This window comes from Trachypithecus francoisi, unplaced genomic scaffold, assembly GCF_009764315.1.
Source record: "Trachypithecus francoisi isolate TF-2019V2 unplaced genomic scaffold, Tfra_2.0 Lachesis_group5, whole genome shotgun sequence".
Classification (NCBI taxonomy): Eukaryota; Metazoa; Chordata; class Mammalia; order Primates; family Cercopithecidae; genus Trachypithecus; species Trachypithecus francoisi.
In genome coordinates this window covers 69,254,358-69,279,733 of record NW_022681470.1, presented here as the reverse complement: position 1 = coordinate 69,279,733, position 25,376 = coordinate 69,254,358, and the positions used below count along the sequence as shown (strand labels likewise).

General features: G+C 45.5%; 2 long non-coding RNA genes across 3 annotated transcripts in view; one reads left to right on the top strand and one right to left on the bottom strand.

Moving 5' to 3' along the window:
- LOC117075328 overlaps positions 1 to 25,376 on the bottom strand; it is a 68,363-nt gene that overhangs the window by 16,412 nt on the left and 26,575 nt on the right. The window lies entirely within an intron of this gene.
- On the top strand, positions 1,041 to 24,478 carry LOC117075327. The gene is made up of 4 exons (XR_004433967.1): positions 1,041 to 1,291; positions 5,509 to 5,565; positions 21,871 to 21,948; positions 24,208 to 24,478. It is a non-coding gene; the product is annotated as an uncharacterized LOC117075327 (long non-coding RNA).

Here is a 25,376-nt window from a genome sequence, read left to right as displayed (position 1 = left end):
GATAACGACTACAAAATTGAATTACACCATAGACAGATTCTTATCACCACCATCAAGCACTCACTGATTACCCAGCTCCTTTCAGATTGAGTGAGTTTGACCAATGGAGTGGAGGCATATACTAAGCTCAGCATCTCTGGGTCCCTCCCCACTGTAGCTAAGTTCCCAGTCATGGTACTGTTGAGGCCCTAAGTTCCCAGGGTGAAGATCTGACTATGGCACCAACAGGCACATCAGGATAACAATAATCTTAGTCCCACACCAGTTGTTTCTCAAAAGAAGCTAACAACTTACATTGATTAAATGTCTGCTAAGCATCAGGCACTCTGATGAGTGCTATACATACATTGTATATACACAATGAATCAGGTACATTATTATGCCTATTTTTTTTTTTTTTTTGAGACAGAATTTTGCTCTTGTTGCCCAGGCTGGCATATAACGGCTCGACCTCGGCTCACTGCAACTTCTGCCTCCCAGGTTCAAGCGATTCTCCTGCCTCAGCCTCCCAAAGTGCTGAGATTACAGGCGTGAGCCACCACGACTGGCCTATTATGCCTGTTTCACAGATGAGGAAATTTAAGAGATTAGGTCACTTGTTTAAGGTTCCCCCACTGAACTGTGAACTCCAGGAGACTAAGGACTGCTTTATTTCTGATGCCTCCCTCACACCCAGAATGGTGCTAGACACAGGGAAGATGTTCAATAAAAAAAAATTGCTAAATGAATGAATGAACAAGTACTAAATGCTGAAGTAAAGAGGAATGTGTTCTCCAGAAAGAGAATGAGAAATATAAATGACCAAGCAGAGAGAAAGATATTCTCTAGCCTAACTAGAAGAACTGTAATTACAGCTCTTTTAACCTTCCCTTTCTCCGTGTAGGTTTCCCATTGAGTGTTTTCAATGGGAAATGTCTAACTGCTCTGTGGGTGTACACCACGGCCGGTTGCTAATTTTGGAACACTTGTGAATCCTGGGCCCAGAGTCATGACCAATACTGGTGAGTCATACTCCCCATACAGAGCTCCCTACACACTGGCTGTCAGAAAAAAAAAAAAAAGCAAAACAGAAGTTGCCATCTCGTCCTCTGCTCTAGCTGTCTCATTTTACCTTCTGAAATGATGGAGGAAGTTCTGCTGAGGATGGGGTCAGGGTAACAGCAGACTTCTGAATAACCCTGCACCCCCAGAAACCTGCAAAGGACACAAGCCCTCTTGGTGGTCTCCTCCTGGATGCCTTGCTTTCTCCTGGAAGAGCCCTCCCTTCCACTCCGGATATCACTGTGAACCTGTAAGTGGCAGTACCTTCTTTCTGGTAGGCAATGTCTACTGTGCCATCCTAGGCAGGTATAATACATAAAAACAACCTGTCACCTGGGACCATTAGCCTCTTTAACAAAGGACAAATTTCATTCCATACTGGAGAGAAAGTGTCCTGGAGAGAGGAAACATGTTGACTTAAAGTCACACAAAGGTGCAAAGACCTGACGGTAGTCCTTTTTGGGGCAGAAAAAAAGCAGAGAGTTCAGGAGGATAGAACTCTCAATCACAGACTTGGGTACTTCGGATCCAACCTGTGGACTCTCATTCAGGTTGGGGGTTAATTTTTTTTTTTTTTTTTGAGACGGAGTCTCACTGTGTCTCCCAGGCTGGAGTGCAGTGGCGTGATCTCGGCTCACTGCAACCTCTGCCTCCCAGGTTCACACCATTCTCCTGCCTCAGCCTCCCAAGTAGCTGGGACTACAAGGCACCTGCCACCATGCCTGGCTAATTTTTTTGTATTTTTTAGAAGAGTCGGGGTTTCACCATGTTAACCAGGATGGTCTCGATCTCCTGACCTCGTGATCTGCCTGCCTCGGTCTCCCAAAGTGCTGGGATTACAGGCGTGAGCCACCGTGCCAGGCCCAGTTGGGGGTTATTCAGACTCCTTTGCTTAGCTATGGTAGATGGCTAAGTCTTTGCTTCCAAGTTCTCTTGACCATGAGACATGTAGAGAGCCAGGGAGGAAAGAGAAAACCCAAACCAGGCCACTGTTACCTGTGAATAACACCTTGATCGAGTTCTGAGAAGAGGAGTTATGATACTAAAGGTTAAGTTGAGGTTTTCACTCCTGTTCAGATTTTGATTTTCATAACTCTGCCGTCCCTTTACTGTAGAGAACTGAGAAAGAATAGTATTTAGGCATGTGAGGAGATTCCAGCTGCATAAGCAGATCATGAATGTTCCCAGTGCCAGGTCCTCAGCGAAGAGTGCCCCAGGAGTTTCTTTCCTACTGACTGACCTGGGTAACGCAGGCATAAGAACAGAGACAGAAGTGGTGCTTTTAAAAATAGATCTGACTTAGTAGTCTTTAAATAACTAAGGATTATGATATGGGAGAGGGCTACTTTGCATCTCCATCTCTGCTGAGAGGAGAACTTGACAAAATGGGCATGAAATTAAAGGGATTTGGGCTTGCTAAGTATAATGACTTCTAAAAGGTAAGAAAGCTGCTGAAGAAGAATATTTGCTTCTCTGTAGCAGGATGGACTCTTACTTGACTGTGATGGTCACTGATAGAGTAAATTCTTGCTCTTCAAAGTGTGGTCCCCAGATCAGCAGCAGCAGCATCACCTGGGAAGTTGTTAAAGATGCTAAGGCCCCACCCTGACCTCCTGAATAAGAATCTCCTCTCAGCAGGGAGCGGTGGCTCACACCTGTAATCCCAGCACTTTGGGAGGCCGAGTTGGGCAGATCACGAGGTCAGGAGCTTGAGACTATCCTGGCTAACATGGTGAAACCCCGTCTCTACTAAAAAATACAAAAAAATTAGCCAGACTTGGTGGCGAGTGCCTGTAGTCTCAGCTACTTGGGAGGCTGAGGCAGGAGAATGGCGTGAACTCGGGAGGTGGAGCTTGCAGTGAGCCGAGATCGTGTCACTGCACTCCAGCCTGGGCGACAGAGCGAGACTCTGTCTCAAAAAAAAAAAAAAAAAAAAAAAAAACACTCCTCTCTAACAAAGTTCCCAGGTAAAATGTCTGAACCTTATGAACTGAGAAGCACTGGGCTAAATGATCTTTGCAGATTCCTCCTGTGATGGTTAATATTGAGTTTCAACTTGATTGGGTTGAAGGATGCAAAGTATTGTTCCTGGGTGTGTCTGTGAGGGTGCTGCAAAAGGAGATTAACTTTGAGTCAGTGGACTGGGAAAGTCAGACCTACCCTCAATCTGGGTGGGCACAGTGTAATCAGCTGCCAGTGTGGCCAGAATAAAGCAGGCAGAAGAATGTGAAAAGACTAGACTGGTTTAGCCTCCCAGCCTACATCTTCCTCCCGTGCTGGTTGCTTCCTGCCGTCGAATATCAGACTCCAAGTTCTTCAGTTTTGGGACTTGAACTGGCTTCCTTGCTCTTATTATGGGACTCATCTTGTGACTGTGTGAGTCAATCCTCTTAATAAACTACCCTTTATATATAAATCCATCCTATTAGTTCTGTCCCTCTAGAGAACCCTGACTAATACACCTCCTATTTGAGGATTTCATGAGCTGCCAGTAGTTGAGAAGTAGTGCAGCCCCTCTGGGGAGGGAGGCCTGGCTGCTAAGGAAGTGGGAGACACACTGGTATTCTCCTCCCAAGCCACAGCTCTCCACATGCCTGTTGTACAGGGGAGAAAGTATACCTTTCTCCTCAGCCTCAAGGGGACCATAGCTTCGGGTCCTCTGAACACACAAGACCCCTTGTAGCAAATACCTGGGAGCCCAGACAGCTTGTAGAGATGATCTGTGCCTCCCTCAGACCCACGGAAGACTCCCAGAGCAAGGAGGGAGGTAGGCAGTCCAGTGGTCTCTGCAGATCCCAGCTCTCCTCTCACTTGTAAAAGCTATCTTCTTGCCTCCCTGGGGGCCACAGGTGACAGGGAGTGCCCAATTTCTCATCTATTGAAGAATCATAAACCAACTAATATTTTTTTCCAGAAGGTTTTTTAAAAGTCATTTTTATGTAAATTATTCATAAATACCAATAAGAAAAAGAACACCCAAAACTAATATAGAGAGTGAAGGGTCTCAAGACATAGTCAACAACCCTTTTGACTAAGAGGATCTAGTTCATAGACACACACACACACAGAGTGTGATCACCCTGCTGCTGATATTAACTACTGCCTTAGTCAGCTCAGGCTGCTGTAACACAATACCATAGACTGGGTGGCTCAAACAACAGATATCAATTTTCTTACAGTTCTGGAGGTGTCTTATAGTCCAAGATCAAAGTACCAGCAGATGTGATTCTTGGTAAGGGCTCCCTTCCTGGCTGGCAGATGGCTGCCTTCTTGCTATGTCCTCACATGGACTTTCCTCGGTGTATTCCCATGGAGAGAGAGAAAGAAAGAAATCTATAGTCTGTCTCTCTTCCTGTTCTTATAAGGGCACTAATCCAAACATGGAGCTCTGCTCTCAGGACCTCATCCATTAATAGTACCACCAGGTTGGGGATTAGGTCTTGAACTTACGAATTTTGGAGGGACACAAACATTCATTCCATAACAACTACCAAAGTAGTAGACTTCAGAGCAATTGTTTTCTAATCCATATTTTTCCCCTTAAATCATATGTTCTTGGCTAATACTGAGTGTCCTAAGACTACATGTTACAGAAATAGAAAATGTTAGATTATCCATCTTCATAACTAGTAGTGCTGTAGAAATGCAGTTTGTCAGTCTCTAGGGTCTCTCTATTCTACCGTTTCAGGTAGGCTGTGATCCTATGGTCAAGTCAAAGAGAAGGTGCACTGAGTATTTATTCACAGTAAGAACAGCAGTTGAGATCAGGGGCTCTAGAGCTAGAATGATCTCGGTTCAAATGTGATTCTATGACTCCCTACCTGTGACCTTTCTAAACTTTGATTTCCCCATCTATAAAATGGAGGGAATGATAGTACCGTTTATCATTGTATATCACTATGTAGTTGTGAGGGTTAAGTAATACATGAAAAGCCCTGCCACAGAGTAGAGACTAAATACACAGTGGCTATTATCATTGTTGCAGTTGGTATCATCGGATGTGATACTTATGTTTTTCTATCTCATATGTGCTTTTTCTACTATCACGCCAAGATCTCCAAAGAGCAGGGATTAAGCTTCCCTCAACAGAATTCTTCTCGTCTTCTTGAGGTTATAAAAGGTCTCCTGCTTCAAGTAACTCAGGGAGCTGCCAATGTAAGGCTCTGCCCTTGTGGGACATAAGAACTGTTGTGGTCACTTGCCTGTCTACTGGCCCCAAAACTCCTCCAGAGTCCTGGGCATCCAGTAAAACTTGCAGCACAAGTTAGGCCTTCTTTTTAGGAAGCCAAGAGTCCTCCCTCCACCTCCCCAAGCCTCACTGCCCCACTCTAGTGAGCAGTGATCTTCACTCACACCTTGACTACCCACTGCCCATTTCCCCTTACATGACTCTTCACCGCTGAGCACATATATGTCATGTACTGGCCTTCAAGAGTGATCTTTCATTTCAGCTTTCATTTCTTCCAGGATTCCCCAGGATCAACTATCTGAGCAGATACCTTAGAATGTCCCCAGATTTCAGAGGTAAGTCACTAGTACTTTCCCAGAGTAGTAGACATCATTTCTGCCCTGCTCCTGTGGTCCTAAATATATCCAGTGACATCAAAATCTGGTGTCATATCTCATGGAAGACCCACACCCCCAAAGCCCTTCATCCCATTATACTGGATCCCTTTATCCAGCGCTCATAAACCACATGAATGGCCTGGCCTGCTTGGTAAAGGCCTTGAGCCCAGCTCCTCTTTCAGCCACTCCCAATCAATCTGCCAATCATCTCTTCCAGGAAGCTTCCTGCCTTCTCTTCCAAGCCAAGCTGGATTAGGGACCCCTACATTGAGCTCACCCTGTACTTATCTCTGTTGTTAACCACTGTATTGGAATGATCTGTGTCTCCATCTGCCTCCCACACTAAACTGAGTTCCAGGAGGGCTGGGGCCATGTGTTATTCATCTCTGCATCTCCGGCATTTAGACTGTGCCTAATATATAGTAAGCATGCAGTACATGTTGAAAGAAATAAATAAAGGTGGGAGGAAGAAGGGAGGAGGGAAAAAGAAAGATAGAAAGCAAGGAAGAAAAAAAGAAGAGGCCAGGCGCAGTGGTCACGCCTGTAATTCCAGCACTTTAGGAGGCCGAGATGGGCGGATCACAAGGTCAGGAGATCAAACCATCCTGGCTAACGCAGTGAAACCCCATCTCTACTAAAAACACAGAAAAATAGCCGGGCGTGGTTGTGGGCACCTGTAGTCCCAGTCAGTCAGGAGGCTGAGGCAGGAGAATGGCGTGAACCTGGAAGGTGGAGCTTGCAGTGAGCCGAGATCACTCTACTGCACTCCAGCCTGGGCGACACAGCAAGACTCCCTCTCAAAAAAAGAAAAGAAGAAGAAGAAGAAGAAAAAGAAGAAAGGAAAAAGGAGGAAGGAAGAATAAGGAAAGAATCAAAGTCACAGGAAGAAGGAAATAATGAGAATAGGCTGGATCGAATTCTGTAGAATAATTCCCAATGGCCTTGAACAGTGAAGCTAAAGCCCATCCTCCTCTATATTTAATCTTCCAACATCTCCTTCTCTGTTATTAGTATAAAAACAGAATAAGTTTATATGGGCCCATTAAAATCATTGGCCAAATAATCATGATGGTACCTGGAGCCCTAGGTCATCAGAAACCCCTATAAAGTCCTATGTACTGACAGCAGGACATAAAACTATCATCAAACACAAACACTGAACCTTTTCCTGGTCACAAATACATGCTCCACTCAGTGGCCAAGGTCAGTCACTTCTTGTGTACATGAACCCTCCCCGGTCCGCCCCTGCTGACAAACATTTCCACACACATCCAAGGAGAATGGGAGAGGGACCATAAAGCTCTTAGGAATTCAGGGGCATAATCACCTTACAGGTATCACCACAAATGGAGAGGGGCAGGAACCCAGAAAGGCAAAAGGCAAAACAGAACAGCCGGATAATCAAGAAAGTATCCACGTGTGTACACACACACACCTACTCAACAGTTTAACTTCCCTAATAATGTTTTGCTCCGATTAATAATTAAATGGCCTGTGTACTTTGAATAGATGCCAACTACTTCTCAGCACAGAGAAGTGGTAGAGTGGTAGGACAGCCTGGAATGAAAATGAGCCAGTCCACCACATAGATAATCAAGAGCTTCTTGCATTCATTCCCTATATCTGCTCAAAATTTTTAACTCAAATTTTGTTTAAGTCAAAATTTTAGAGATTAGAGATGAGGTGTGGAGAAAGTTCACTTTACCAACTTTGGTCTATTCCAGCCAGTTCAGTCATTGTTCTCTCCACACAGAATAGAAGCAATAGTTTGACCCTTAAACCTGAGCTGAACTCTGTTGGTTGTGTTTGGAGGACAGCTCCCCTTGGCTTTGTAGGCTAACCCCCATGTGTCCACTCTCTCCCTTCAGCAGATGCTCCCTTATGGATACCACGCCATCCCTCTGAACACAGTATATATTCCTCATGATTCATTGTGGTCAGGAATTTAATTACTGATCATAAATTATGTGGGAATTACCTTCCAAGGAATTGGGACAATGAGTGTGATTGTAGGAAAAGATAATCTATTATAGATTACTTTTAAAATAATGTCCAATGTTAATCTTGTATATGGGAAGAGAGGAAAAGACTAAGTTAAAGTTAGCAGAAGGTCTGCGGGATCCCAACTAGTGCTCAGGTAAGGAGGGTGGGAAAGAGGGAAAGGAGAATGTGAAGGAAGAAGGCCTGTTTGGACAAAAGACACATCCCACATGGAATCATCTTCCCCAAATCAAAGGAGGGTGGGTGCTTCCCAGGAGGGCACAGTGTGACTCTCCAGGCATCCACTGGGCATGGAAGAAGGTGCCTGCCAGTGCCTGCCTCTTTCCCATTCTCCTTTTTCTTCCTTCTTCCCCTCGCCTCCTTTCCTTCCATCCACTTTCTTTTTCTTTTTGAGATGGAGTCTTCCTCTGTCACCCAGGCTGGAGTGCAGTGGCACAATCTCGGCTCACTGCAAGCTCTGCCTCCCACGTTCAAGCAATTCTCCTGCCTCAACCTCCTGAGTAGCTGGGATCACAGGTGCATGCTACCATACTCGGCTAATTTTTGTATTTTTAGTAGAGATCACCATGTTGGTCAGGCTGGTCTCGAACTCCTGACCTTGTGATCTGCCCGCCTTGGCCTCCCAAAGTGCTGGGATTACAGGCATGAGTCACCGCGCCTGGCCCCTTCCATCCACTTTTATTGACCACCTGTGTGTTAGGTGCTGTGGAGGTGGTGGGAATATGAAAATAACAGAAGAGTCTCTAATGTCCAGTCATTAAGCAGTAAAGCTAGTAACCAACAAGTTCAGCAAAGCAAACTATGCAACCATATCACAGAGCCTGTGTTAATAAATGTGGCAGGGCCCAGTGTGCCTCAGTGGAGGCAGCAGCCATTTCCACCTGGCAGCCAATAGCTGATTTCAGTAACAATGTTGTTCTCAAAATTTCCTCACACCTACTGCTCTAGAATAAAATAAAATAGAACATCACAACCAAATGCAAAGTAAGAATTTTGATTGGATCTTGTTTGAAAAAAAAATCCAAAGTCCATTGACTTTGGAGACTCACAAGGGGGAGGATGAGAGAGGGGTATGGGATAAAAACTACATATTGGGTACAATGTACACTACTTGGGTGATGGGTGTATGAAAATCTCAGACATCACCACTATACAATTCATCCACGTAACCCAAAACCATTTGTACCCCAAAAGCTACTGAAATTTTTAAACACACACACACACACACATTTGTTAGAAGACATATTGGGAAACATTTTGGAAAATTTTATATGATTTGGGAATTGGGAACCAGGGGATATTAGATAATTATCATTAATTTTCTTAAGTGTAATAAAGGTTACTGTGAGTATGTCAAAGGATGTTCTTATTTTCAAGAGATGTGTTGAAGTATTTAGGGATGATGTCTGTATCTTACATTGAAATAGTTTAGTAAAAAACATATATTTGGTAAAATGTATATAACTGTAGAATCTAGATGAGGGATTTCAGTGTCAACTGTACTATTATTTCAACTTTTCTACACATTTGAAATGTTTTATAATAAAAAATTTGAGGCCAGGCGCAGTGGCTCACACCTGTAATCCCAGCACTTTGGGAGGCCGAGGCAGGCATATCACGAGGTCAGGAGAGTGAGACCATCCTGGCTAATATAGTGAAACCCCGTCTCTACTAAAAATACAAAAAATTAGCCGGGCGTGGTGGCGGACGCCTGTAGTCCCAGCTACTCGGGAGGCTGAGGCAGGAGAATGGCAGGAACCCGGGAGGCAGAGCTTGAAGTGAACTGAGATCGTGCCACTGCACTCCAGCCCGGGCGACAGAGCGAGACTCTGTCTCAAAAAAAAAAAGAAAAAAAGTCTGAATAAAAAGTTATCTCCACTTGCTAGCCTGTTGTAATAAGGCCTTTAGTAGAATAAAGCCTTCTGTGTGTCAATTAGCTAATAAATAATCATAACTAACATTTGTCATGTGCCAGGCAATGCTGAGAGCTCACGTGCAATAACTGCAGTATGAGCTTTCCTTTACAGAGAGGGAAACCGAGGCTTGGCAAGGTTAAGTTCTTATCCCAAGACACACAGATAGTAACTGTCAGGGCCAGATCCCAGCCTGGCTTTGATCTGGTTCTAAACTACCCACTCTTAACTGCCAACTTCTACTGACAGCCTTCTAGAAAAAACGCTGACATGCAATGTCTGGGTGAAGTAATGGTAACAGGAATCATTGCCATGAAGGGCAGTCTGTCAACTTGTGCGTGCAAACAACCATTCCAAGAGCCTTTCTTGCTTTGATAGGGAGAAAAAAGGCTTCGGGTGCTGCCAGAAGAGAAGAGGCCATCAGTGAGTGAGGAAAGGGCATGGAAAGAGGAAGTGGGGAAGGGAAACGGCCTCACCTTATGGACCTGCAGTTCTGTGGGGCAAATTAAAGCTGTAAAGCAGGTATTTTTGACTGGAGCAGCAGACAAATGTTTCTGTTTAGTAGAAAAGTTACTGCAGTCAATGCTGTTCCACATCACTAATGAAGGCTGAAAAAAGTCACAGCTGAAAGGTATAATGGTGCTTTCTTCCAGAGGGCTGCTTAAGCAAGGTCTCATTGTGCCTGAAGTCTGTATTGCTTACTGGCCATTCGGGACGTGCAATGCGATTTAAGAGAGTGGTACTGGACTGCACTGAGCCAGCTATACCCTCTTACTCAGTCCCCTGTAGAACAGGGCCAGAGAGAGTGGAGGGCAGGGTGTGCCCAGCCAATTGGCCTCTATAGGAATTTCAAGGCCGGGCGCGGTGGCTCAAGCCTGTAATCCCAGCACTTTGGGAGGCCGAGACGGGCGGATCACGAGGTCAGGAGATCGAGACCATCCTGGCTAACACGGTGAAACCCCGTCTCTACTAAAAACTACAAAAAAAAAACTAGCCGGGCGACGTGGCGGCGCCTGTAGTCCCAGCTACCCAGGAGGCTGAGACAGGAGAATGGCGTGAACCCGGGAGGCGGAGCTTGCAGTGAGCTGAGATCCGGCCACAGCACTCCAGCCTGGTGACAGAGCGAGACTCCGTCTCAAAAAAAAAAAAAAAAAAAAAAAGGAATTTCAACCATGACCTCAACCTTATTTGCTCTCTGCTCCAGTCTCCTGACTAACCAGCCTGTGCACGGCAGAGCCTGAGTTCCACAGCCAGCCTGGCAGGGCCACCATGTAACAGTCCAGGGTCAAGTTGCATTTTGTTTTTGGTGTATAAAATGCAAGAACTGGAGGAATCATGTAAAAAGTCAGGAGGAGGTAAGCATTCCAAGCACCAGCCTCCCCGGAATTCGGCATTTTAACAAAAGCCACTTCCTTCAGTGCCCTTTTCTTACAGAGTAGTTTTTCCTGTGAGGAGAGAGTTACCTCATAACACCTCGGTTAGTGGGGTGTTCTGAGTTGTCGGGATTAACCATCGAGGCAGTGGGGTGAAGGGTCCCGTTATGCAGAATGTGGGGACTGCCCCTGAGATGTTTTTGTTCTTAAACACAATTGTGCCAGCTGATCTCAGAACATGTTTCTAGAAAATTCGCAGCCTGTGACATCACAGACCTTCCTTTCAGCCTCGGACCAGCAGCAACACACTCTGAAGTAGGTCTCAGAAGACAAAAAGCTGAAATCAACTCATGCTTCCTGCTACACAGAATCCACTGAGAGGAAAAGGAAATTTTACCCAAACTTTAGAAAGCTACAGAAATGACACCCATTTTCACAATCCCAGAAGGAAAGTTGCACCTGAGGGGAATAAAAACAGAGCAATGGAAGAGTATTTGTTAAAATAAATGGTTTTCACAGGGCATTTTCTCTAAAAGTCTCCTTCGCCTCAAAGAGTAATCCTGCCTGCAGTCCCTTGTGCACGTCACACAGCTGTGGGCATCCTGGGAGCTGCTGCCGTGTCCTTGCCTAAAAGCCTCAGTGCCCCCACCCCCAGCCAACCCACCTGCCCCACAACTGGTCTCCCTGGCTTCTTGGAGCAATAAGACCCCCTTCTCCCAGTGAGGCATCTTTCTGAAAGGTAAGCGTGAACCCACTCCTCTCCTGCTCAAAAATAGTGGCCGGCTCTCGATCTCCCAAAAGATAGAAATGCACACTTTGGTCGGGTGTGGCGGTTCATGGTTCATGCCTGTAATCCCAGCACTTTGGGAGGCCAAGGTGGGCGGATCACCTGAAGTCAGGAGTTGAAGACCAGCCTGACCAACATGGTGAAACCCTGTCCCTACTAAAAGTACAAAAATTAGCCAGGCATGGTGGCGTGCACCTGTAATCCCAGCTACTTGGGAGGCTGAGGCAGGAGAATTGCTTGGACCTGGGTGGCAGAAGTTGCAGTGAGCTGAGAACGTGCCATTGTACTCCAGCCTGGTGACAGAGCAAGACTCTGTCTCAAAAAAAAAAAAAAAAAAGAAAGAAAGAAAAAGAAATGCATACTTTATTTGGTACCCGGGCTCTCGTGACCTTTCTCCTGCCCACTTTTCCCAGACTGTCTGCTACCACATGGTATGTACAGCCTTTCTCCCAGTCACATGGACTCCTCTGAATGCTTGCCTGTCTTTCCTGTGTGGCATCTGCCTGTGCCTTTGCACTCACTGTCCGCATGTCTAAAATGCTCTTCCTCCAAACCCACAGAGAAAACGTAACCCAAATGCCACCTCCTCGGTGGAGCCCCTCTGGAAGTTTCTTTCTCTCTCTGTCTCTCTCTGTCTCTCTGTCTCTCTCTCTCTCCCCACATACACCCTGCTCACCTTCCCAGCCACACAGGTATCACTCCTTTTTTCAGGGCTCTGCTCTGTTCTCTGTTCACAGATCTGCCACCCACACTAGTCTGTGAGCACTCCTTTGGGGACAGAGCCCATGAAGTGCTCATCTTTGTGTTCCCAGTTATTAGCCCAGTGCCTGGCACCTAGTAGGTGCTTCATAATCTAAGCCCTTCAACCAGCAAGGCCAAATTCTGCTATTTCCAAGTCATCCTCAACACTGCATAGGAAAGAGTTCTGCTACCACAGAACAATGTATTCTATATTGCCTATAAATTATTACATTTCTCTCTTCCTGGAGATACACACACACACACACACACATATGTATATATAGATATATAGGCGCCTGGCTTATACAACCTAAATCTTATAGAAACTCTTGGCTTTTGTGTGAGGGACAAATGGAGTCAGTCTTTAGGCTAACATTTTTTCCATAAACTAAGATTTTAAAACAATTGATGATGATATCTTAGAGGGTCAGTCAACAAATTAATCAACATTATCTCCTAAACAACAACCAAGGGCCAATGGAAGGGTGGGAGAGAATAAAAAATGTGACTTCCCTAAAGCATATTATAGTTTAGCAGGACAAAATTTTTTAAATTCGATAATTAAAAAATTTTTTTAGAGACAAGGTCTTGTTCTGTCACCCAGGCTGGAGTGCAGTGGCACCATCACGGTTCACTACAGCCTCAAGCTCCTGGACTCAACACAATCCTCCCACCTTAGCCTCCCACCTTAGCCTCCCAAGTATCTGAGACTATAGGTGCACTGCAACTGCACCCAGCTAATTTTTAAGAATTTTTTTGTAGAGGCAGGTGTCACTATGTTACCCGAGTGGGTCTCGAACTCCTGGGCTTAAGTGGTCCTCCTGCCTTGGCCTCCCAAAGTGTTAGGAATACAGGCAAGAGCCACTGTGCCCTGCCTGCATCCTAGAATATACTATATATATATACACATACACACACACACACACACACACACACACACACATTGCACTCCAGCCCAGGTGACAGTGTGAGACTCCATCTCAAACAACAACAAAAAAAGATTTAGGTTGTATATTCAGAAGTTGCAGGAATGCAGTGGCCTAATAGGATAAAAAGTCCTGGCACTGTGCCCTGGCCTCCTTCCCCATTGTCTGTCCTCTTGTTCGGCCTCTTCTCAGGCGGGGCTCTGCTCTCCCTTCCCAGGGCCAAAGGATTCAGAGGCAACCCAAGATTTACACATCGAATTCCTTGCCAATTTTCTTGCCATCACCCTTGTGGGGTCTGGCTCTCTGCTGTTGCAGCAATTTATTTATTTATTTATTTATTATTTATTTATTTATTTATTTTCGAGACAGAGTCTCGCTCTGTCACCCAGGCTGGAGTGCAATGGCGTGATCTTGTCTCACTGCACCCTCCACCTCCCAGCTTCAAGTGATTCTCCTGCCTCAGCCTCCTGAGTAGCTGGGATTACAAGCACCCGCCACCACGCCCAGCTAATTTTTGTATTTTTAGTAGAGACGGGGTTTCACCATGTTGACCAGCCTGTTGCAGTAATATTAATACTTCATCAACAGGACCTGCCACTCTCTAGCCTGCCGTAGTTCAGTGGCTGTAAGGAGAAAATTAATATACATTGCTTCTTCCAAAGTGACCCTGGAGAAACTTCTTTCCCCCCACTTGTCACTACTTCAGAAATTCTAAAATGAGATTGGGGAAGATGAAGGATATGTGAAAAATTCTCCCTTGGCTTCCACCTGCCACTTGTTATCACCAGCTATCTGAAGAGTCCAGTTGCCTGGAGGCCTTCAGCTGGGATAATGGTAATCTTTTTTCTTTTTCTTTTTCTTTTTTTCTTTTCTTTTCTTTTCTTTCTTTTTTTTTTTTTTGTGACAGAATCTTGCTCTGTCGCCCAGGCTGGAGTGCAGTGGCGTGGTCTCGGCTCACTGCAACCTCCACCTCCCAGGTTCAAGCGATTCTCCTGCCTCAACCTCCTGAGTAGCTGGGATCACGGGTGCATGCTACCACACCCGGCTTATTTTTGCATTTTTAGTAGAGATAGGGTTTCACCATGTTGGTCAGGCTGGTCTCGAACTCCTGACCTTGTGATCTGCCCGCCTTGGCCTCCCAAAGTGCTGGGATTACAGGCATGAGCCACCACACCCGGGCTGGGATGGTGGTATTCTATGCAGTGTCTCCAGGCTGCCAAGTAGAGCAGTTTCAGAATGGCCTCAGGGTTGATGTCAGCCAAAGGAAAGCAGCTGGTGTCTTTATCCATGACCCTCCTTCCATCTCCATGACCCTGCGTTATCCTCCCATGGCCATCCTGCCACAAACTCCCCCTCAAAGGCCTTAGCAGAGGGCCAAGAATTTGTTAGTTGAGGGAAAAAAACCTTGTTTCAATGTCAAACTGACATTCCTAAGGGCTCCTGCAGCCTCCCCTACCGGAATCCTTCAGATCCTGGGCTTGAGTGTTGGTGAGATGGGAATCTAATCTGTGCAGCTGTGCAGTCAAGGAGTGGCCAGGTGTTAAGGACATGAGGACAGGGTCAGAGACTAGTTACTGGAGAGATGAACACATACGGGCCCAGGCCAGCCTGAGAAGGCCATTAAAAGTCCTGGCATTGTGCCCCAGCCACCTTCCCCATTGTCTTTCTTAACAATGACATGATCACTGTTAACCAATGGTGGCCCAAACCTAATTCAAGATCCTGAGAACCCCTTCAAAAAAGGGGAGGAGCCAAGCAGGTAACAGCATCTCAGGGGTTTCAACAGCAGGGATTAGAAGTCAGACTGGAAGTGTCTGAGTTTTGGGGCAGGAAATAAAATACTGAATCTTAGATGGGAAATGCTGAATTATTAGGCAGGTGTTTGGTCAAAGCAGAATATCATAAAGCAGACTGGGAACAAGGACTCAGGATACTGAAGTCGAACCATGCTTATGAGCTGCAGAACTACCTTGTTAATGGGCTACAGCCTGAGAGTATCTCCTTCCTCCTACCTGGAACCAGGTCTGCTCCTAGACCTGGAGGCACAACTGACTTTGCAGGTGGAGCCCTCCCTATGCTAGAGGTCAGCACCTTAAGGATCAGAACCACACCTGGCTCACTCGCCACTCAGTGAGTGCCTGATACATGGTAGGCACTTGATGAACACTTACTGTGTGAATGACCATTGTGTATGTTTTTGGGAAGCTGGATCAGGATGTAGGCACAGCCTCTCTCCCCTAGAAAAGCAGAGTCTGTTCATCCTGAAAGTTTCACCATTACCAGATATCTGCCTGGACCTGTACAGCTCGAGCCTCTGGATTTATCCTGTTTTAACAAACACATCGTGCTTTCCATGTGCAGCAAAAATACACCAATTTAATGTTCAACAATCCTTTGAGGTAGGTATCTTTATTTTATTTTATTTTTTTTAATTTTTTTTTCGAGACAAAGTTTCTCTCTCTCGCCCAGGCTGGAGTGCAGTGGTGTGATCTCCACTCCCTGCAAGCTCCGCCTCCCAGGTTCACGCCATTCTCCTGCCTCAGCCTCCCAAGTAGCTGGGACTACAGGTGCCCACCACCACACCCAGCTAATTTTTTGTAGTTTTAGTAGAGACGGGGTTTCACTGTGTTAGCCAGGATGGTCTTGATCTCCTGACCTCGTGATCCACTCACCTTGGCCTCCCAAAGTGCTGGGATTACAGGCATGAGCCACCATGCCCAGCCTGAGGTAGGTGTCTTTATTAACCCCGTTTAATAGATGAGAAAACAGGCACAGAGAGGACAAGTAACTGGCCAAGGTTACACAGTGATGGAGCCTGACTATGACCCCAGGCATTCTGGCTCTAGAGCTTATACTCACAGAGACAAGCATAAAGGCCAGAGGGTCCAAACCCACCACTATCCATGGTTTAGAATTGAATTATGCAGCGTGGATCTCTATGGCCCTCTAAAAGCCATTCACCATCCCTAGACATCCTGACAAGTCTGAGATGCTGGCGGTGACTCCGAGATACGGAAACAATTCCCACTGCCTTTGCTTGTCTCTGAAATGCAAACAAGACATGCATTGGTAGAGCATGACCTTGTAGGACAACTCCCTGGGGCCTCCTAGACTCGGCCACCCATTGCACAGGGCCAGTTTCACAAAGGCAGGCATGTAACCTGTGGAGTCACACAGGTCTCTGTGCTTTGAAGGGCCTTATGCTTGGTTTGATGCACTGCTATTGCCATCTTGAAATTCCCAATAATTTTTGAACAAGGGCTCTGAGATTTTTATCTTGTACTGGGCCCTGTAAATTAGGTCCTGCCTATGCTTGTATGTTGTCCCTTAGATTCATCCTGATTTCCTTTCTCTTGCCTTCCCTCTCTTGCCCACAGGAATCAGCCTCTCATAATCTCTGTAAATTCTTGACATTCTTAAGTGTTAGGAGAGCATGCAGGTCAACTCCAGTTCTTAAGAGTCTCTTATTCTAATCTGTTTCTTCTGAAGCTGATTAGGATTTTTTTTTCATAACATCTTAGGCATCTGATACTCACTCCATCCCTCCCGTCCTCTCCCCGTGTTGACTTCATTCCTCCTGCTTCTGATCTTTCAACTCCCTGCCAATCCAGGAGCGAGATAAGGACTGTGAGGGCTGAGGCAGGCTGTTGGTAAAGGAAGCCCCAGCTGAAAGAGAACATCCACAGTCTAGATTAAAAGAGATTTAAAAGATATTAATGTGAGGATCTTGTTTAGATTCTGATTCAAAGAAACCAACTGCAAAAAGACATTTTTTTAGACAATCAAGAAATTTTGAATATGAACTGGGTGTTAAAGAATGTTGACAAATTATGCTTTATTTTGTTGGGTATGAAAAGGTGTTGTGGTTACATAAGATATGCCGTTATTTCCTTTAGATGTCTGTATTGAAGTACTTAGGAGTGTTATAACATGGTATCTAGGATTTGCTCTAAAAATGCTTTAGGAGAAAAAAACTTAGGGTTGAGACGGAGAGACATGAAACAAATGTGATGAAGCACTGATGTTTTTTGAAGTTGGTGATGGACTTTCTTAAACTCTTTTCTTCATGTAGGTTTGGACGTTTTCATAATAGTTAAAAGCAAAAGAGCAGAGGAGTGACAGACAGAGCATCCAGACCACAATGTTTCCAGAAGAGTAGAAGCAGATGTTTACTGTTGTTCTGTTTCAGTGGCTCAGAGGAATCTCTCTGGTCTCTAAATGAGCCGTTTTTTGCGTGTGTGGATGACACAACTTTGCAGTTTCCTCTGAAACATAACCTTTTGGAGCTGTTTCAATAACAGTAGGACTGGCTCCACTGAACCATCTCCCCTTACTCTCCTGCCTACTTTCTCTTATGATAAAGAGCTTATGAGGATATGAGTAGAATAGGAACTACAGACGAGCAAACTCATGACCTTAATATATTAGCCTCCTTACAAACTGCCTCTAAATCCTGCTCCTCCTCTAAATCCTTGCCTCTAAATCCCGCTCCTCCTCTGGACCTCACTCAAGTGCTACCCCCATGACCTTCTGTGACCACCTGATTTATCCTAATCCCTTCTTCCCAGTCTCCATGGCATTTGTAGCCCAGCATCTGGTATTTCACCCTCTATTTGGTTCTGAGTTGTTCTCAATCATTTTGTATGACCCAGTCTTCATTCCCCACCAGGTTGCAGTTTTCCATATCTGCTACTCCAACAGGTTTTTAAACAGGCCTATTCCATGCTGAGCACATTGCAGGCCATTCATTCATAGGCTCATCCATTTATTCCTCCAATTCTGAGCACTTACTCCATGCTAGACATTGTACTAGATGCTGGGAATTCAGCAGTGAACAAGATAGATCCAGTCTCTGCCCTGGAGCTCCTTTGGTTGAGGTTGAGAGAAAGAGAGAGAGACTGATACTAAACAAATAATTGTACAACAAAGTAATTCATGACAGTGGTGGTACGTGCTGTAAACACAGCATCTGTAGTGCCCTGAGTGTGTAGAACAGGAGACCTGGCCTGGTCTGAAGAGTCAGGAAAGGCTCCCTAAGGAAGTGACTTTAGGAAGAGACTTAAAGGAAATATAATAATTAGCCTGGCACGGAGAGGGGAGGAGCATTCCAGGCAGAGCAAACAGCATGGAAAAGGCTCCTGGGGGAAGTAGCCTGACATGCCAAAATAAGTTAAGTTTTACTGGCATGCAGAGACCATAGTTGAAAATGAGCATACTTTTTGAATTGAGATGAATGTTGAGATTTCGAAGCACGCTGGAAGCTGGATTCTTATTATCAGCTAAGTTAGGTTGTTACGGTAATACTCTCCAATTTATCTTGTCTCTCTGCATGCACGCTCCTTTGCAATGTGATTTTGCCCCTCTTCTCAAAAAGCAGTAGAGTCTGTTTTTCTACCTGCTGAATCTGGGCTTGGCTATATGACCTTCTTTGGCCAATGGGATGATAGCAAATGTCATGCAAGCAGAGGCTCTTGCTTGTGGGAACTCTTGTGGCACCATGTCAACAAGCTGTTCCTGGTAGTACTACTTGAAGACGAGAGGCACTACACAGAAAGAAGCTCCAGCCATACCCACAGTCCTGGGATTCCACTGAGGCCAGACATATGAGCGAGGCCATCCTAGACCATCCAGCCCCAACCAAACCAGTTCAGACCAGAAGAATCACCCAACTAGCCACAGAATCAAGCAGATTAAACATTTGTTATTGTTATAAACTGAATGCTCTAGGCTTCCCAAAATTCCTGTATTGAAATCCTACCCCCTAATGTGACGATAGTAGGAGATGTGATATTTGGGAGGTAATTAGGATTAGATGAGGTCCTGAGGGTAGAGCCCTCATGAATGGGATTAGTGTCTCCGTAAAATATGCCCAAGGGAGTTCATTCCTCCCTTCTACCAGGTGAGGACACAGCTAGAAGGCACCATCTATGAACCAGAAACCCCTCACCAGACACCAAATCTGCTGGGGCCTGATCATGCACTTCCTAGCTTCCAGAACTGTGAGAAATACATTGTTGTTTAAGCCACCCAGTTTATGATTTTTCATTATAGCAGCCCAAGCTAAGACAGCTTTTTTTTTTTTTCAGATGGAGTCTGGCTCTGTCACCCAGGCTGGAGTGCAGTGGCGTGATCTTGGCTCACTGCAAACTCTGCGTCCTGGGTTCACGCCATTCTCCTACCTCAGCCTCCCGAGTAGCTGGGACTACAGGCGTCCACCACCATGCCTGGCTAATTTTTTGTATTTTTTAGTAGAGAAAGGGTTTCACCGTTATTAGCCAGGATGGTCTTGATCTCCTGACCTCATGATCTGCCTACCTCAGCCTCCCAAAGTGCTGGGATTACAGGCGTGAGCCACCACGCCCAGCCCATTTTAGAGACTTACATAAACAAACTGTGGTATAGTCATATGACAAAATACTATATTGCAATTAAATTGGATAAATTAGATATTTACATGTCAAATGGATATTCTCAAAAACATCAGATGACTGTAGAAAATACATAAAACAGAATTATCTTCTGTATTTCTGTGTCTATCCAACTAGTCCAAGTAAAAAACATGGAGGCCAGGCGTGGTGGCTCACACCTGTAATCCCAGCATTTTGGGGGGCTGAGGTGGGTGGATCATGAGGTCAGGAGATCGAGACTATCCTGGTTAACACGGTGAAACCCCGTCTCTACTAAAAATACAAAAACAAAATTAGTTGGGCATTGTGGCAGCCGCCTGTAGTCCCAGCTACTCAGGAGGCTGAGGCAGGAGAATGGCATGAACACAGGAAGGGGAGCTTGCAGTGAGCCAAGATCGGGCCACCGCTCTCCAGCCTAGGCAACAGAGTGAGACTCCATCTCAAAAAAAAAAAAAAAAAAAACATGGAGCAAATAGAAACTCACCCAACTCACTGTATTAGTTTCCTATTGCTGCTGTAACAAATCAGCACAAATTTAATAGTGCGAAACAACACGGAAGTCTACAGTTGGTAAGCAGGGCTGTGTTCCTTCTGGAGGATCTAAAGGAGAATACTTGCCTTTTCCAGCTTCTGGAGGCTGCCTGCGTTTCTTAGCTTTTGGATGCATCTTACCAGCCTCTGCTTCATCATCACCAACCTCATGCAACATCATGACATCTTCTTCTCTACCTCTGACCTCCTGCCTCCCTCCAATAAATGCCCTTGTGATTATATTGGGTCCAGCTGGCTAACCCAGAATAATCTCCCCCATCTCAAAATCCTTAATTTAATTACATCTGCAAAAATCTCTTTTGCCATGGCAACATATTTACAGGCTCCAGGGGTTGGTAAGTGAACATCTTTTGGGCGGGGGAGTTGGGGGCAGGCATTAGTCAGTCATGATAGCGTTTAACTGAAGAGAGAAGGAGGAAAATAGGATTAGAGTGATGAACTAAGAGAACTTCATCTGACAGGTTTTCTTTACTTTAAAAAAACTCATCGGTGGGTACAGTAGCTCACACCTGTAATCTCAACACTTTGGGAGGCAGAGGCAGGCGGATCACCTGAGGTTGGGAGTTCGAGACCAGCCTGACCAACATGGTGAAACCCCACCTCTACTAAAAACACAAAATCAGCCGGGTGTGGCAGTGCATACCTGTAATCCCAGCCACTCGGGAGGCTGAGGCAGGAGAATCGCTTGAACCCGGGAGGTGGAGATTGTGGTGAGCCAAGATCGCGCCATTGCACTCCAGCCTGGGCAACAAGAGCAAAACTCCGTCTCAAACAAACAATCAAAACTTAGCCAGGTGTGGTGGTGTGGGCCTGTAATCCCAGCTGCTCAGGAGGCTGAGGCAGGAGAATCACTTGTACCCAGTAGAGGTTGCAGTGAGCCAAGATCGTGCCATGGCACTCAAGCCTGGGCAACAAAGGAATACCCTGTCTCAAAAAATAATAATAAAAGTAAATTAAAAAGTTATCTGAGACAAATATGTCAAATTGTCATTTTATGATTATGGGTGGTGTTAGAAACAAACTACCCCCGAAAGTTTCTTGGTACTGCCGACACTCCCCCTCAAACCTCACCAAGCTGCCCCCCCTCCCCATAATGCTCTGCAACTCTTCTTCCCACAAGCCGCTTTACATTTCTAAGCCCTTATCTAGGTGCCTCGGTGAAGCCCGCAGACTTCACTTACCAGACCTTGCTGCAATAAGCAAACTTCAATTATAAACCATCCGGAAAGCACGGGGGAGGTCGTGGGAAGCATAAACAAACTTTACCTACACCCTCCTGTAATAAACGTCACAAGGTGATATGTGGCAAAATTAACCAGCAAACAACCTGGGATGTTGCCACACCAAAGAACTCCCTCAAACTCCCCTCCGCGATAGAAATGCCTCATTCTGTAAATTTGGGGCTGCCTCCTCTCTGACTGTTAAGCGGGCAGCCGGCAGGTTAATAAACTTCCTCGCCTAACTCGGGTCTCTCTCTTGTACTTTGGCTCGGCTAACCTTACAGGTGGTATGAGTTATATTATTCCCTGTACCATTCACTATCTTTTTATTTTTTTTTTTCAGAATTCCAAAGAAGATAGAAATGGGGTTAGGAAGGGAAGTTTTGCCCTCCTGGTTCTTGTCATCCTTCTCTACTTCAAGGTATGTTGTGTTACTGTGTGAATCCACAAGGGAGGAATCAGACTTTCTTTTTGATAAAGACAGAGCAAGACCTTTGTGTTTTAGATCTACAATGCCTTAGAGAGCAGCGAGGTCAATGGTTATCAAATTGCCCTGGGAAGCCCCACCTGGGGCCATACTTCAAGAGGCTGCTGTAGCCAAAGATAAGGATTTCAAAGATTCCTCCTGCTCTTACTCCACTCCTTCCATGCTCACCTTCCTTCAGTTAAAGCCCTTGCCTTGACCTGTTTTTATGTTGAAGTGCCACATAAGATGTCAGCATTTGAAATAATATTCTGTTGTTTAACATGTAATATAGCTCCCCACGTAAAAGGAGGGGAAGCAAGTCCTTTGAGCTAGATGCCTTGTAGGAAGAAGAGACTGTACTGAGTCAGGTGCCCCTGTGTGGCAGGGAAGGAGATAAGTCATTGCCAAGGGGACAGAGGAAAGCAGAGAAGAGAAATGGGTCTCCTTAGGGTCACCATTTCCCCCTAGAGCCTCTGTGAAGGAGGGTCATATACATAAACTGTATATAATGTACATAGTTTAATATGCATGTACATACATACATACGTACATACACTCAAAACCACAAATCCATTCCAACCTTCACCATTATGAGCCTAAGGAGCCTGGATTGAGACGGATAAAGTGACTTGCCTCACGTTGAGACTACATAAAAGGTGTTACTATCACTTAGTAAATCTGTTTTACTAAGTCAGAGGCCAGGGTCAGAGGCCAGCCTGTTGTAAACCCGCAGAGGAAAGCCTTGCAATTTTCCAGTAACTGGAATTGTTTTATCTGAAAATATTTCCTGGAGTCATGGATTCCTAGGGCAGGGGTGTGGAACTGAGGAAGGAGGGGGTGTTTCTTGAGGAGGAAAGATCCTTTGTTCATCCTCCTGCCTCAAGACGAATAAAGCAACTGCTGAAAAGAGGGCTATCAGGAAGGAGAGGATAAATCATAAATCTTTACATTTAAAAAAATAGCTTTAGAGGCCAGCCATGGTGGCTCAAGCCTATAATCCCAGCACTTTGGGAAGCCGAGGTGGGCGGATCACCTGAGGTCAGGAATTCGAGACCAGCGTGGCCAACATGGTGAAACCCCTCTCTACTAAAAATACAAAAAAATTAGCCAGGTGTGGTGGCGGGCGCCTGTAATCCCAGCTACTCGGGAGGCTGAGGCAGGAGAATCGTTTGAACCCTGGAGACGGAGGTTGCAGTGAGCCAAGATCATGCTATTGAACACCAGCCTGGGAGACAAGAGCGAGACTCTGTCTCAAAAAGAAAAAAAAAAAAATAGCTTTAGAAATTCTGATTCCTCAGAGCTCCAGTGGACAGAGAGATGTCTGCCCTTTGCCTCCTTTTGTTCTCCCTTGCTTTTGTGAGCGTATATGTGTTTTCTCATTCTGTCTTTCTGAGTCTGCTTTTTGTCTGCCTGTCTTTTGTTTTCCTTTCATATTTATTATATTTCATTTGAAGTGAAAGGGCCGGGAGTCATGCCTCCCCAGGCGTGAGGCGTGTGTGGGCTGTATCCCAGAGGAGATTTTCTTTGCCAATTGTGGCATGAAGACTGTATCAAAGTTCAGAGGATCCGCCAACACAGAAGAGAGAAACACCAGATGCTTGAGGCCTCTAAGCAGAAGGAGCAACCCACCAATCCCAAGATACCTGCTTGGCAACGTAATGTGCTGTGCAATGTGCGGCAAGTTGTGAAGAGCCAGCATCTACTTCTGGAAGCTGTCCATCTGAAGTTTCTGAAAAAATTTTCATTGGCACCTGTCAGATGACTTGATTTCTGAGTGAAGAACTGCATGAAGATGTGCCTTCAAACCAGTCTTTTACATCACATTCAGGTGTCACTGAGAACAGTGATGACTAACATTTCTTGGACATATACCTGCTGGGTATTAATCTTTATACTGGGCATTCGCAGATGGTAGTGGAACCTATGGGTGGCCTACTCAACTTCTATTTCTCCATTCTTCCTTTTTAGCTAACAGAACCCCACTTTTGTGCATCTATTATTTCCTTTTGAAACCCAGAGAAAGGCGACCCCATTCCAATTCCAAAAGTAAGTATTGATTAGTCTAAGCCAGTCATGATATTTCTATCTCCCTTGTTGAGGAAAGGTCAAATAACACAACACTGCCCAATGAAGCATGAAGGAAAGTTCTGGAAAAGAAAGGTTCTGTAAAAGAGACACAGAAAGAGATGACCTTTCTCTCTGGTTTTTTTCTAGATGAGATTCCTGAAATTCTTACAATTATCTTGTTATCAACCTAAGGATGAATGTAACACCTACAAGAGGGTGGAATCGAGTATTCTCCCCTGGAGCCTGAGATATCTCTGGACTTCCTAGCATGTCACACAATAATTTCTTATTATGTTATATCATACTAAGTTGGGGGCTCTGTTACCTGCATCAGAAATCATCCTCATAGCCATAGGTTGGTTCATTTAATCTTCACTGCTGTCCATGTGCTATCTATCTCCTTTTTATAGGTTAAAAAATGCATTTTTTTTTTTTTTTTTGAGGCGGAGTCTTGCTCTGTCGCCCAGGCTGGAGTGCAGTGGCCGGATCTCAGCTCACTGCAAGCTCCACCTCCCGGGTTCCCACCATTCTCCTGCCTCAGCCTCCCAAGTAGCTGGGACTACAGGCGCCCGCCACCTCGCCCGGCTAGTTTTTTGTATTTTTAGTAGAGACGGGGTTTCACTGTGTTCGCCAGGATGGTCTCGATCTCCTGACCTTGTGATCCGCCCGTCTCAGCCTCCCAAAGTGCTGGGATTACAGGCTTGAGCCACCGCGCCCGGCCAAAAAATGCATTTATCTTAATACAGCTAGTAAGCAGCAAAGCCCAAATTCAATCCAGTTCTGGTTTTAAAAATCCCTAACATATGGCTGGGTGCAGTGGCTCACACCTGTAATCCCAGCACTTTGGGAGGCTGAGGTGGGCAGATCACGAGGTCAGGAGTTTGAGATCAGCCTGGCCAACATGGTGAAACTCCATCGCTACTAAAAATACAAAAATTAGCTGGGCGTGGTGGCATGTGCCTGTAGTCCCAGCTACTTGGGAGGCTGAGGCGGAATAATCACTCGAACCCAGGAATCAGAGGTTGCAGTGAGCCGAGATCACGCCACTGCATTCCAGCCTGGGCGACAGAGCGATACTCAGTCTCAAAAAAAAAAAAAAAAAAAGAGAAGCCCTAACCTGTGTGTCTTAGTCCATTTTATGCTGCTATAACAATACCACAGGCTGAGTAATTTGTAATGAACAGAAATGTATTTGGGTCACAGTTCTAAAAGCTGGAAAGCCCAAGATTCAGGGGCTGCATCTGGTGAGGGCCTCCTTGCTGTATCATAACACAGTAGAAGACATCACATGATGAGAGTGAGCGCTCAGACTGGCA